The sequence below is a fragment of the Oncorhynchus nerka genome, linkage group LG13 (assembly GCF_034236695.1).
Source record: "Oncorhynchus nerka isolate Pitt River linkage group LG13, Oner_Uvic_2.0, whole genome shotgun sequence".
Classification (NCBI taxonomy): Eukaryota; Metazoa; Chordata; class Actinopteri; order Salmoniformes; family Salmonidae; genus Oncorhynchus; species Oncorhynchus nerka.
This window is the reverse complement of record NC_088408.1, coordinates 65,359,795-65,370,271: the sequence shown is the minus strand read 5'-3', so window position 1 is coordinate 65,370,271 and position 10,477 is coordinate 65,359,795.

The following is a 10,477-nucleotide window of genomic DNA, read 5'->3' as shown; positions in this document are numbered from 1 at the left end:
CGTTCCCCAGCCTGTAGCATGGCTAATGTGATTAGCTTTTAGCATTGGTCCTACTGGAGTCATGTCACGGAGCTGGTTACCAGAGCTGAGCAGCTAATTAGCATGTGTACTGGTGGTAGTAAACCTGCCCTGGAGGGGATCCTAGAATCCCCAAACTCACAGGAATACTAGAGCTAGAGGTGAAAGAGTTGTGGAAGAAGTAGTTCTCCCTCTCTCTATCGGAGGACATGTTTATTATTATTTAGGAATGACAACAGTAGGAATCGTAAATTGATTGGTTGGTTACGGTAATATGCACAGGAACACCATCTCGCCACTGTGTTTATTTTTTGTAGTTATTTATTTACGAGCTGAGGCCCTAAGTATAGATTTGTCTATGAAAAACCTTTACAGTATTTTGATTACTGGTGTGAGTTCTGTCAAGCATGCCTGACCTTCTTATCCCCGTGGAGGGAAGAGAAAGGACAAGAGCCAGTATGCTATTTTGATTGTGTGCTGATTGTGTTCTGAAGGTTGCAGAGGTTTTAGAGGTGAAAGGTTAAAGATGCAGCCCTTCTTTGTCAACACACAATAGGTTGCAGTGGAGGAGGCTCTGGCACAGTGAGCTGACAGGACTGGCAGCTGAGATTAAGTTGAGACATGAATAGGTAGGTCTTACTGAAATATACTGTCAGGGTGGCACCTAAGTCCTCAGGGAAACTTAGTCTTAAAACTAAGAACATTTGTCCCTTTGAGGTGCAGGGATGTTTTCTTGTCTTCAGGGGGGACAAGTACTCAGAGCCACTACTGATCCTACATATCACAGTTTAATATTCTGCTTTTACAGCTATCAATAAATACTTCAGTGTATATAGTCAATCAGGTGTAAGGGCAATTACAAAAGAAGGGACGGGACCTAGAATTTTTCATTAATGTTTTAGCCAATCTTCTTATTTTGTAATGGTGTTAATTGTTGGCAATATGGAGTTGAGTGAATGCTTGTTTGTGTGAATTATTGGTTACACTGCTGGTGCTTGGGAGCAGGCTGTAATTCATGGCTGTGTGTGTGTGTGTGTGTGTGTGTGTGTGTGTGTGTGTGTGTGTGTGTGTGTGTGTGTGTGTGTGTGTGTGTGTGTGTGTGTGTGTGAGAGAGAGAGAGAGAGAGAGAGAGAGAGAGAGAGTGTAACGGTGTGTGTGTGTCTGAGTTGGGCATATGTGACTGTGCCTGTGAGTCTGATATGGGCATGTGTGTGTGTGTGTTGGTGCATTGTGTTTGCTTGAGGAACACCATATGCCAGTGTTCAGTGGAGGGTGCAGGGGGCGTCTGGCGTGTGTCGGGTCAAGGGTCAGCTGTTGATAGCAGGGCGGTTTGCTGACACGGCGGGGTGGGGGGTGGCCTATAATGGAGGGATATACCGCCAGGGAACTTTACACACACTACTGTTTTGCGTTTGAATGATTGCTTGTCATTGAGTGTGTAAGTGAGAAGTGGACTGGCGTCTAGACCGAGTGCACAGCACAGATGGTATGGCACTGATGGACCAATCACAGAGAGGGTCTCACTTCATAGTCAACATGATGAATTCGTGTCTACAGCAAAAGCTACTGTAAGGGATCTCTGATTGTCCTTCTGTCTTCACATTTCTCCTTTGTTTTTCAGGCTTCTACGGTGACCATCCCTTGGAAGCTGAACCAAATAATGGGATAGGTAAGTTGACTTGTTATGTATTTATACTTCATGATAGGACAAATACATAATGATAAAGTAAGTCATTCATGTGATTTCCTGTTGGCAAATCGCCGATTGATGTTCTTCCGTTCATTTTCAGTTAAAGATTTTAGTTTGGAGTATTGTGACCAATTTGATCCAGATATATCATGTCTAATTGTGACTGGGGATATTTCTTCCACACATAATTTAATGTCGGGCCTGTTACATTCAACCAACAGCAATACAGTGTGAATGGCAATATATGCACAGCTACTGTATGCTTTGTGGATGGCAGTGAAAACTGGCTAAATAACCCCCTCTAGTGGCGAGATAGAATAGTACATGTACAGGTCCTGGGGGTAGTAGGGAGAGAGATGCCCAGACAGGATACTATATCACTCCCCCAGATGTTATCTGAATAAACATTCATCACTGACAATATTTTGTTAAATGTAACCCATAGTTTAGGATATGTGGATTTCAAAAACAAAAACAACACTCTAGTAAGCCTATAAACCGGAGGTGATTGGGAGCAATGCTATTCTGCTGCCTTACATCACTACATCCTTTGACATTATTGATTTTGGCTCCTTTAATAAATAATGAGGCTGTTTGCTGACTGTATACAACACTCTGTCAATACACAGTGCCCTCGTAAAAACATGCTGAAAAATTAGAGCCACTTTGTGCTTCATATGGCCTGTTTATTTATTTTACGAGTGTAGACAGTTTTGCCGGCAACCCAGCTCCCCCTGAAATGTAAAATGTCGGCCCATGCTCGGCTCTTCATCATTCCAATTTCAGGGGAAAATAATTAATACAGTTTTTGCTGTTCCTCTTGCCTTTCCGATTACTGGATCTGCATAAAACCGTGTCTTCAATGTAGCATGTGACTCCTTCCATCTCCACCAGGGGGACATGTTCATCTGAAAATAGAGCATGAACCGGCCTACAACATGATGCGCGAGTTGCCTCATAATCCCCTCGGGCGGGTTGAGGATCATGAGAATAAATAGAAAACAATACCTTAAAAAAATCTATAAATGTATCATTCTTGTGCAATTAATATCTATATGCTACATTGAGGTTTTTATTTTATTATTTTAGGCTATCTGGCATTAGTGGGTAAACTTTAGGGCAGGGTTTAACAGTTTCATTGTTGGAGATAAAACACTAAAAACTTCAGCAAATCAGCTGTTCCCACCTATTCAGGCACATAATAGAGAGACACGTGATCGTATACAAATGTAAGCAAGGTTTGAAATTATTGTGCTTTAGTCAAATACTATATCTGTTTGGGCTTATTGCAGTCAATTTAGTCTACAAATGATTTATAGTTATGTTCTGGCAACCCGAACATCCGGTATGCTAAACAGGTATGCGACTGAATCTATTTCATGTTCCCTGCTTTAATGCACGTACGCCAAATGTTTTTGGAAACGGCAGAAAAAGTTAACATCGATCCATGGAGGCAAAAAAATAACTGCCGGAGTTTAATTCGATAAGAGAAATGCTGCAAAATGGAGAGTTGAAAATAAAGAGAAGTTAGTGCAGAAAAGTAATGTTTGTGAAAGATTTGGTGAAGTGGTAAAATAGGATGTGTGGTGGTTGTGAGGCGCTATGCAAATGTGAAAGTCACAAGATGGGGACTTTCAATAGAGCTCGTTAGCTTGTAGTCCTAAAACCCAGAAATGAGTTACCTCTGGTTCGTTCAGCTATTCCTATGGGGAAAGAATAGGGTTTTGGTAGAAGAAGAAAAAACATCTCCTGAGCCTGTGTTTACCACAGACCTTATTGATGATCTCATAGAACAAAACACATATCCTAAACCTGTTTACCACAGACCTTATTAGGATGATAACACAACTACATTAATATTCCCATAGGATTTGTCCAACAAACCATGGCAGAGTTAGTGCCTACAAAAAAAAACGGCATTAATATTGCTCTCAATAGACCTAAGGTATGTCAAGGGAACTGTAGCCTACTGTTCATCTGGGTTAAATGTAAACTGAAATCTGGACACTGACTCTAGGTCTCACATAGCCTTCATATTTACTCCTGCAGAATTAAGCATTTCTTGCATTAAAATTATACATCAAATGTAGGCAACAGTTTTACTCTGGAACAGATATATGGAGAAGTATGATTTATTTTCAGCATCTTGAGAGAATGCGAATGCACAGGTAGATACCATCTGTAGAGGTGCTATTTCAGCATCATATTTGATAGTATTTCAACCACGTGAAATATGCATCCAAGCCGAACTGAGATCTTATCAAACATGTTAGGTTGTTTTCAAAGCTTTTTATGTCCTTACAACCGGTCAAACTGACGTCATTGCACAGAAAATCTTTCCAGTTATCTGTTGGTTATTGCAGTTTCTCCCCATCCCTAAACGTCTTTGCTCCGTGACAGAAGCAGTGACGACTTAACCGATGACAACTACAGTGACAGTGACACATTATTTTGTTTGTTTTGGAGCTGTACTCCAGCACTTTGGATTTGAAATGATTCAATGACTATGAGGTTAAAGTGCAGACTGTCCGCTTTAATTTGAGGGTATTTACATCCAAACCATGTGGACGGTTTAGAAAATACAGCACTTTTTGTACATAGTAACCCCATTTTAGTAGTATTTTGACAAATTCACTTATGTGTATTAACGTAGTCAAAAGTGTTGTATTTGGTCCCATATGCCTAGCACACAATGACTACATCAAGCTTGTGACTCTCTTTGTTTTGGTTGGGTTTCATATTATTTTGTGCCCAACAGAAATTATTGGTAAATAATGTATTGTGTCATTTTAGAGTCACTTTCACTGTAAATAAGAATGTAATATGTTTCTACATTAATGTGGATGCTACTATGATTGTTGATAATCCTGAAAGAATCATTAATAATTATGAGTGAGACGTTATGAGTGAGAAGTTACAGACGCACAAACATAATACCCCCTAAATCAGGCAACAACAAAAAATCCTGCACCCCCTATCCAAAAATCTTTCTGCCATCTCTGACTGTAGACTACAGCGTATGATCTAGGTTAGGGTCGGTCGGGTGCGGGCCTCAGATTTTTAAAACTTTATCACACATAATTGGGCGGTTGTGGATGGGTGTTAGCAATTGCGGGCGGGTGAACAAACAGCTGCCCTCATGCACCACTAGTCGCAGCCTCGGTTTCACAGATACTGCAAGATAATGGAGTGGAATGGAATATTTGCAGATAAGTCCCAAAATATGTCAATTGAACAAATACATGGTAATGAGCCACACACATACAGTTATTTAGATTGCTGTCACTTTTCTCTCTATGAACAATCCCCTCAGTTTTGTAAAGGATCTAGTCCGGCAATTCTTAGTCACCCTATGACTGTGCCTGTGTTCTATGGGCTGCTGTGGGACCATGTGGTTGCAGTCCCTCTTTCTCCTCTCACCGTGGGGCAACAGGCTGGTGGAAAGGGCAGTGCAGGGGGGGGGGGGGGGGGGGGTTTGTCCAATGTTAAGGTCCAGGTTCAGGCGAAGTTCATTTGAGATGCTCCCTTCTCTTCGCCCTGGTTGCGGAGCCAGGTGGCAGAGGTCAGAGGTTAGACTCAGTTCAGAAACTCCTGACCCCACCGTGACTCCATGCTGGCCTGATTGTGTGCAGCTCTACACTGGACTTTCTTAGCAGCCTCTGTGTCCTGGCCCCTATAAACCTGTGGGAGTCAGTAATAAGTGGAAGGAAGCTTGGGGGAACTATTAAACCAGTGCACAGAAAAAGACTGGCATTGTTGCCCCCCTAAGGGAGGAGGCATGGATTTATGAGGCAAAGCCTGATTGGGTTGTAAACTTGAGGAGGCGGGATCAGAGAGTACTCATGGACAACACTAGTCTTCCTCAGCCTATTCACATCCCAGGATGCCTCAGTGCATGGAGTGGGCAGGGGTGATGTGGGGGTCAAGGGGCTGTAGAGTGTGGAGTGTGGAGGGGGGCTGAGGCAAGGCTCCATGAGCTTGTAAACGCTGTGACAGGGGTGGGAATCCAGAGACCCTCATTCAGGGACCAAAACACAGTTCAGAGGGCAAATAGCTGAGTTAGCAACAGCTGTTTTCACCACTACACAGTAGATGAAGTCCTAATCTTGCCACTACTCAAACTCTCCTAAAACAGCAGAGAAGGGGAATGTAAAAATGGAGGAATTTAGCAGCTGTGATCTCTCTCGTTCCTTGTAAATGCTTTCCCCGTCATCTCTGTGAACCTGTAAAAGGCGGATCAATATTTACTAATGTCAAGCTGGTTTATTTTAATATGGATGTGCTTTCTTGTAGATAATTGCTGTATATGTGGAATTTAATAGTCATATTGTCTCAACTTGTTAGAGATGAGAAAGTATGGTTAATGATGTTTATTGAAAATGTGGAAAAGTGGTTGTCCCTCCCTGATGGGAAAGTGTTTACAACCATGAGCTTGTCTATGGGTGGGTGTCTCATGTGTCACTCACAGCAGCAGGGATGGCTCCACCCCCTGGTCACCTCTAGTCTGACCTGCCTCTGTCCCAGGCTCCAACCCCCCACACCCTCACCATACCTACTCTGTCCAAGGGACACAGTTGACCAATCACTGCTGATTCTGCCATTTCGGAGGTTATCAGTCGCTTGGAGTGGCTCCCTTTGTCCTATTGTCAGTCATTAGCAGCTGTCCATTCACTACAGTGGAAGGAGGACTTTCATTGTTCAACTTTGCCCTGAGAGGGTGCCAGTGACTCGTCGGTTTTTCACATTGATCATTACATTATCTCTCATTGTAGCTACTTCAATACCACTTAGATGACTGAACATATTTAATTTGGCAAAATCAATGATTAGGATGAAATGCAATGTAGTTTTCATTGGTAACAGCAAAAAGATACAGTTACTAGTGAACGTTTACACATTCCCTTGCACAGTTGTCACATTTTGCTGCCTTCAAATGTAATCTGAAAAGGGATTAAATTCTACCAACTCTGCACAACTCTTAGGGTGACATACACTGAGTGCACAAAACATTAGGAACACCTTCTTAATTTCGAGTTGCACCCCCTTTTGCCCTCATAACAGCCTCAATTCATCGGGGCAGGGACTACAAGGGGTCGAAAGCGCTCCACAGGGATGCTGGCCCATGTTGACTCCAATGCTTCCCACAGTAGTGGCAAGCTGGCTGGATGTCCTTTGGGTGGTGGACCATTCTTGATACACACAGGAAACTGTTGAGTGTGAAAAACACAGCAGTGTTGCAGTTCTTGACACACTCAAATCGGTGTGCTGGTTTTTAATATTTTGTCTTGGAGTCCAGAGTGGCGCCAGCGGTCCAAGCCACTGCATCACAGTGCTAGAGGCATCACTACAGCTCCAGAGTGCTCCAGGTTCGATCTGGGTGACCCACGAGGCGGCGCACAATTGGCCTATCATTGTCCGGTTTAGGGGAGGATTTGGCCGGCTGGGATGTCCTTGTCCCATCTCGCTCTAGCGACTCCTTGTGGTCGGCCGAGCACATGCACGCTGACTTCAGGTCTTCCCGGGTTAATCGAGCAGTGTGTCGAGAAGCAGTGCGGCTTGGTGGGGTCGTGTTTCGGAGGATGCATGGCTCTCGGTATTCGTCTCTCCCGAGTCCGCACGGGAGTTGCAGCGATGGGACAAGACTAACTACCAATTGGATACCACAAAATTGGGAGAAAAAAGGGGTAAATAAAAAACCATATGGTATATATTTTGTACTTGCCCATTCACCCTCCATGTCTCAATTGTCTCAAAGCTTCAAAATCCTTCTTTAACCTGTCTCCTCCCCTTCATCTACACTGATTGAAGTGGATGTAACAGGTGACATCAATAAGGGATCATAGCTTTCACCTGGATTCACCTGGTCCCTCGATGTCAATGAAAGACATAATGTTTTGAACACAGTGTATAGCCATTGTTTTTGTCAAAAATTGCCCAAGCTCAGTAAATTTGGTTGGAAATCATTGATGGAGAGCAATATTCAAACCAGATTTAAGGCAGAGACTGGACCACTCAGGAATACTCAACACCTATTGGAAAGCCATTCTGGTGTGGCTTTGGCATTAAAATGTATGTAATTGTCCCACTGAAAAATAAAACTCTCCCACGGTTATCTATTCAGAAGACTTGAGGCAGGTTTTCCTCTAAATTTTGACAAACTGACAAACTCCCCAGTTCCTGACGGTGACAAGCATACACATAACGTGATGCTGCCACCATCTGCCTGAAAATCAGAGACAAGATGTTAATATTACTGTCCATCAATGATTCCCAACCAAATTTACTGAGCTTGAGCCCATTTTGGCATGTGTTGCCCTAAGAGTTGTGCAGAGTTGGTAGAATCTTATTCAAAACTATTTACAAAGGTGCTTCCACCAAGTATTCACTCTGTGAAGACATACCTAATCAAGAGATCTTCATGTTTTACTTGTTCTTACTTAGAAAATGTTCTATACTTTTTCTTTCACTTTAAAAATGTGGAGCAGGTTGTGTAGATCTGTAGGGGGAAAAAAATCTAATTTAATCCGCTTTTAGATTTTATTTTAAGGCAGCAAAACGTGACAACTGGGCAAGGGTGGTGTAGACTTTCACTAGGAACTGTATGTAGGATCAGTAGTGTCTCTGTATACTTGTCCTCCCTGAAGACAAGAAGACATTATGAAAGATCCCTGAACCTCAAAGGGACAGATGTTCTTAGTTTTAAGTCTGCAAGACAGCGTCTCTGAGGATTTAGGTATCACCCTGACAGTGTATTTCAGTAAGACCTACCTATTCATGTCTCAACTTAACCTCAGCTGCCAGTCCCGTCAGCTCACTGTACCATCTCAGCGGTTTCCACAGATACTTGTGTTTGTATGGTGATGTCAGCACCCGGTACACGCGTGACTAGTTGGATTATGAGTGAGCGGTGTCGGCGTGTGGGATGTTGTGTTGCAGCTTAGACCTGAGTGGTTCTTCTACTCTCAGAGCAGGGGGCTCTGAGACAATGCTGACGTCAGGATCTGCGACTGGGGTTTTGTGTCCATTTCATTGTTGTTTTGTTGCGTCGTTGGCTTTTGTCACTCATCAACCCCTCAATGGTCAAACGGGACATCACGGCTCAGGAACAGCTAGAAGATGCACTACTAATTCACAGCCTCAATTCAAACAACACATTATTTCACGACATAATACTACTATGTGTGATTCATTATTTCCGTTCAATTTTTAGGTGGGCATAAAAAAACATTATTTTGTTATCCACCTTCTTGATTTATAGTGCATTGGGTTGAATGCATTACACGGCCTGTCCACCCTTGGTAATGTGCAGTTGTAGCCACAAGGGGGTAGTAGTCACGTAGTATTGTTTTCACAGGATCTACTTTATGACTTCCAGTTGTAGGTTGGACTCAGTGAACTCAAAACTCATATGGAAATACTTGGCCTCGTCCCAATATTTGCTTTTTTCATTGTCCTCACATAACTGGGCGAAAAGTTTGACGCGCGTTTCGAAAAGTCATTTAAGAACAGATGTTTTTTCATTCCCATATGTCTACGTCATATCAGAATGCGGCCTTTACTGTTGTTTCAGATTCATTCCTTTATTCATTTGAATTACATCCCTGCGTGAAATGGAGTTGATTATACAGTGAGGAAGGACAGATGCTTGAGCAGTGCATTTTCAGGTTTGAAATCTGTGTGTGCTGAAAAGAGACTGAAAGAGTAAGTGAAAGTATAAAATGTACCTCTGGGAATTTGACTTTCTTTACTTTTGTGTTGTTTTGTTGTTGTTGTTGCATTTGATTGTCAATGGTCTATTTTTCCTCTGACACAGAGATCACACGTTATCTTTAAAACATATTCATTTTCTATTAAAGTTGTCTACAAGTGCATCGTAATTTAAATAATGTTTCTTTGTCAATGCTTGTGTTAGCCATTTTACATTTGAGTCATTTAGCAGATACTCTTATCCAGAGCGATTTACAGTAGCAATTAGGGTTAAGTGCCTTAGGGCACATCGGCAGATTTTTCACATAGTTGGCTCAGGAATTCAAACCAGCAACCTTTCGGTTACTGGCCCAATGCTCTTAACCGCTAGGCTATTCAGCAGTCTTGGTATATTTGTGAAGTGTCCAAGTGCTGTCCCATCTCTTCATTTTCACCTTTAATCATTTATGATCATCCCAGATTTGATTCATTCCCCATTTCGCTTGATGCAACTTGCCTTGGCGTAAAACGCGGGTTCAAGCCTTCAGAGTGTTTCAAGGTCACCCAGAAGTGGGCCAAGCTGTTCCCGGTGTCAGTCCCTATAACTTCACCGTGTGTGATGACAAAGCCGAGCTCCAGCGGAATAAACATGCAGGTCTTTGTGTGGGTGACTAATGTATGTCACAAACAGCCCCTTCTGAGTAGAGAGTCTCTTTGCAGTACACCAGCCTCCAAGGACTTACAGTCTCAAAGAAATCTGGGAATGATGTTGTGAAGACCGTGCATTTGCTGTAATTGTTGTGTGTAATGTGTATCCTCATGTTTTAAAACAGTGAGAGGCATTTTAGTTTCAATAAATAATTTTCTATACCGTTAGCAGGGTATATGACAGGCCATGATTGTAAATAAGAATTTGTTCTTAATTGACCTGCCTGTTAAAATAAAGTTACATGACAAAATATTAAAAATGAAGGTGGACAGAGTGACAGAATCTACTGTAGTTGCGATACTGGTGTGCTGTGTGTTTTTAAGAAGCTAGTTCAGAGACAGGGGAAACCCAGGCCCGTTTTCATTGTTCCCTCA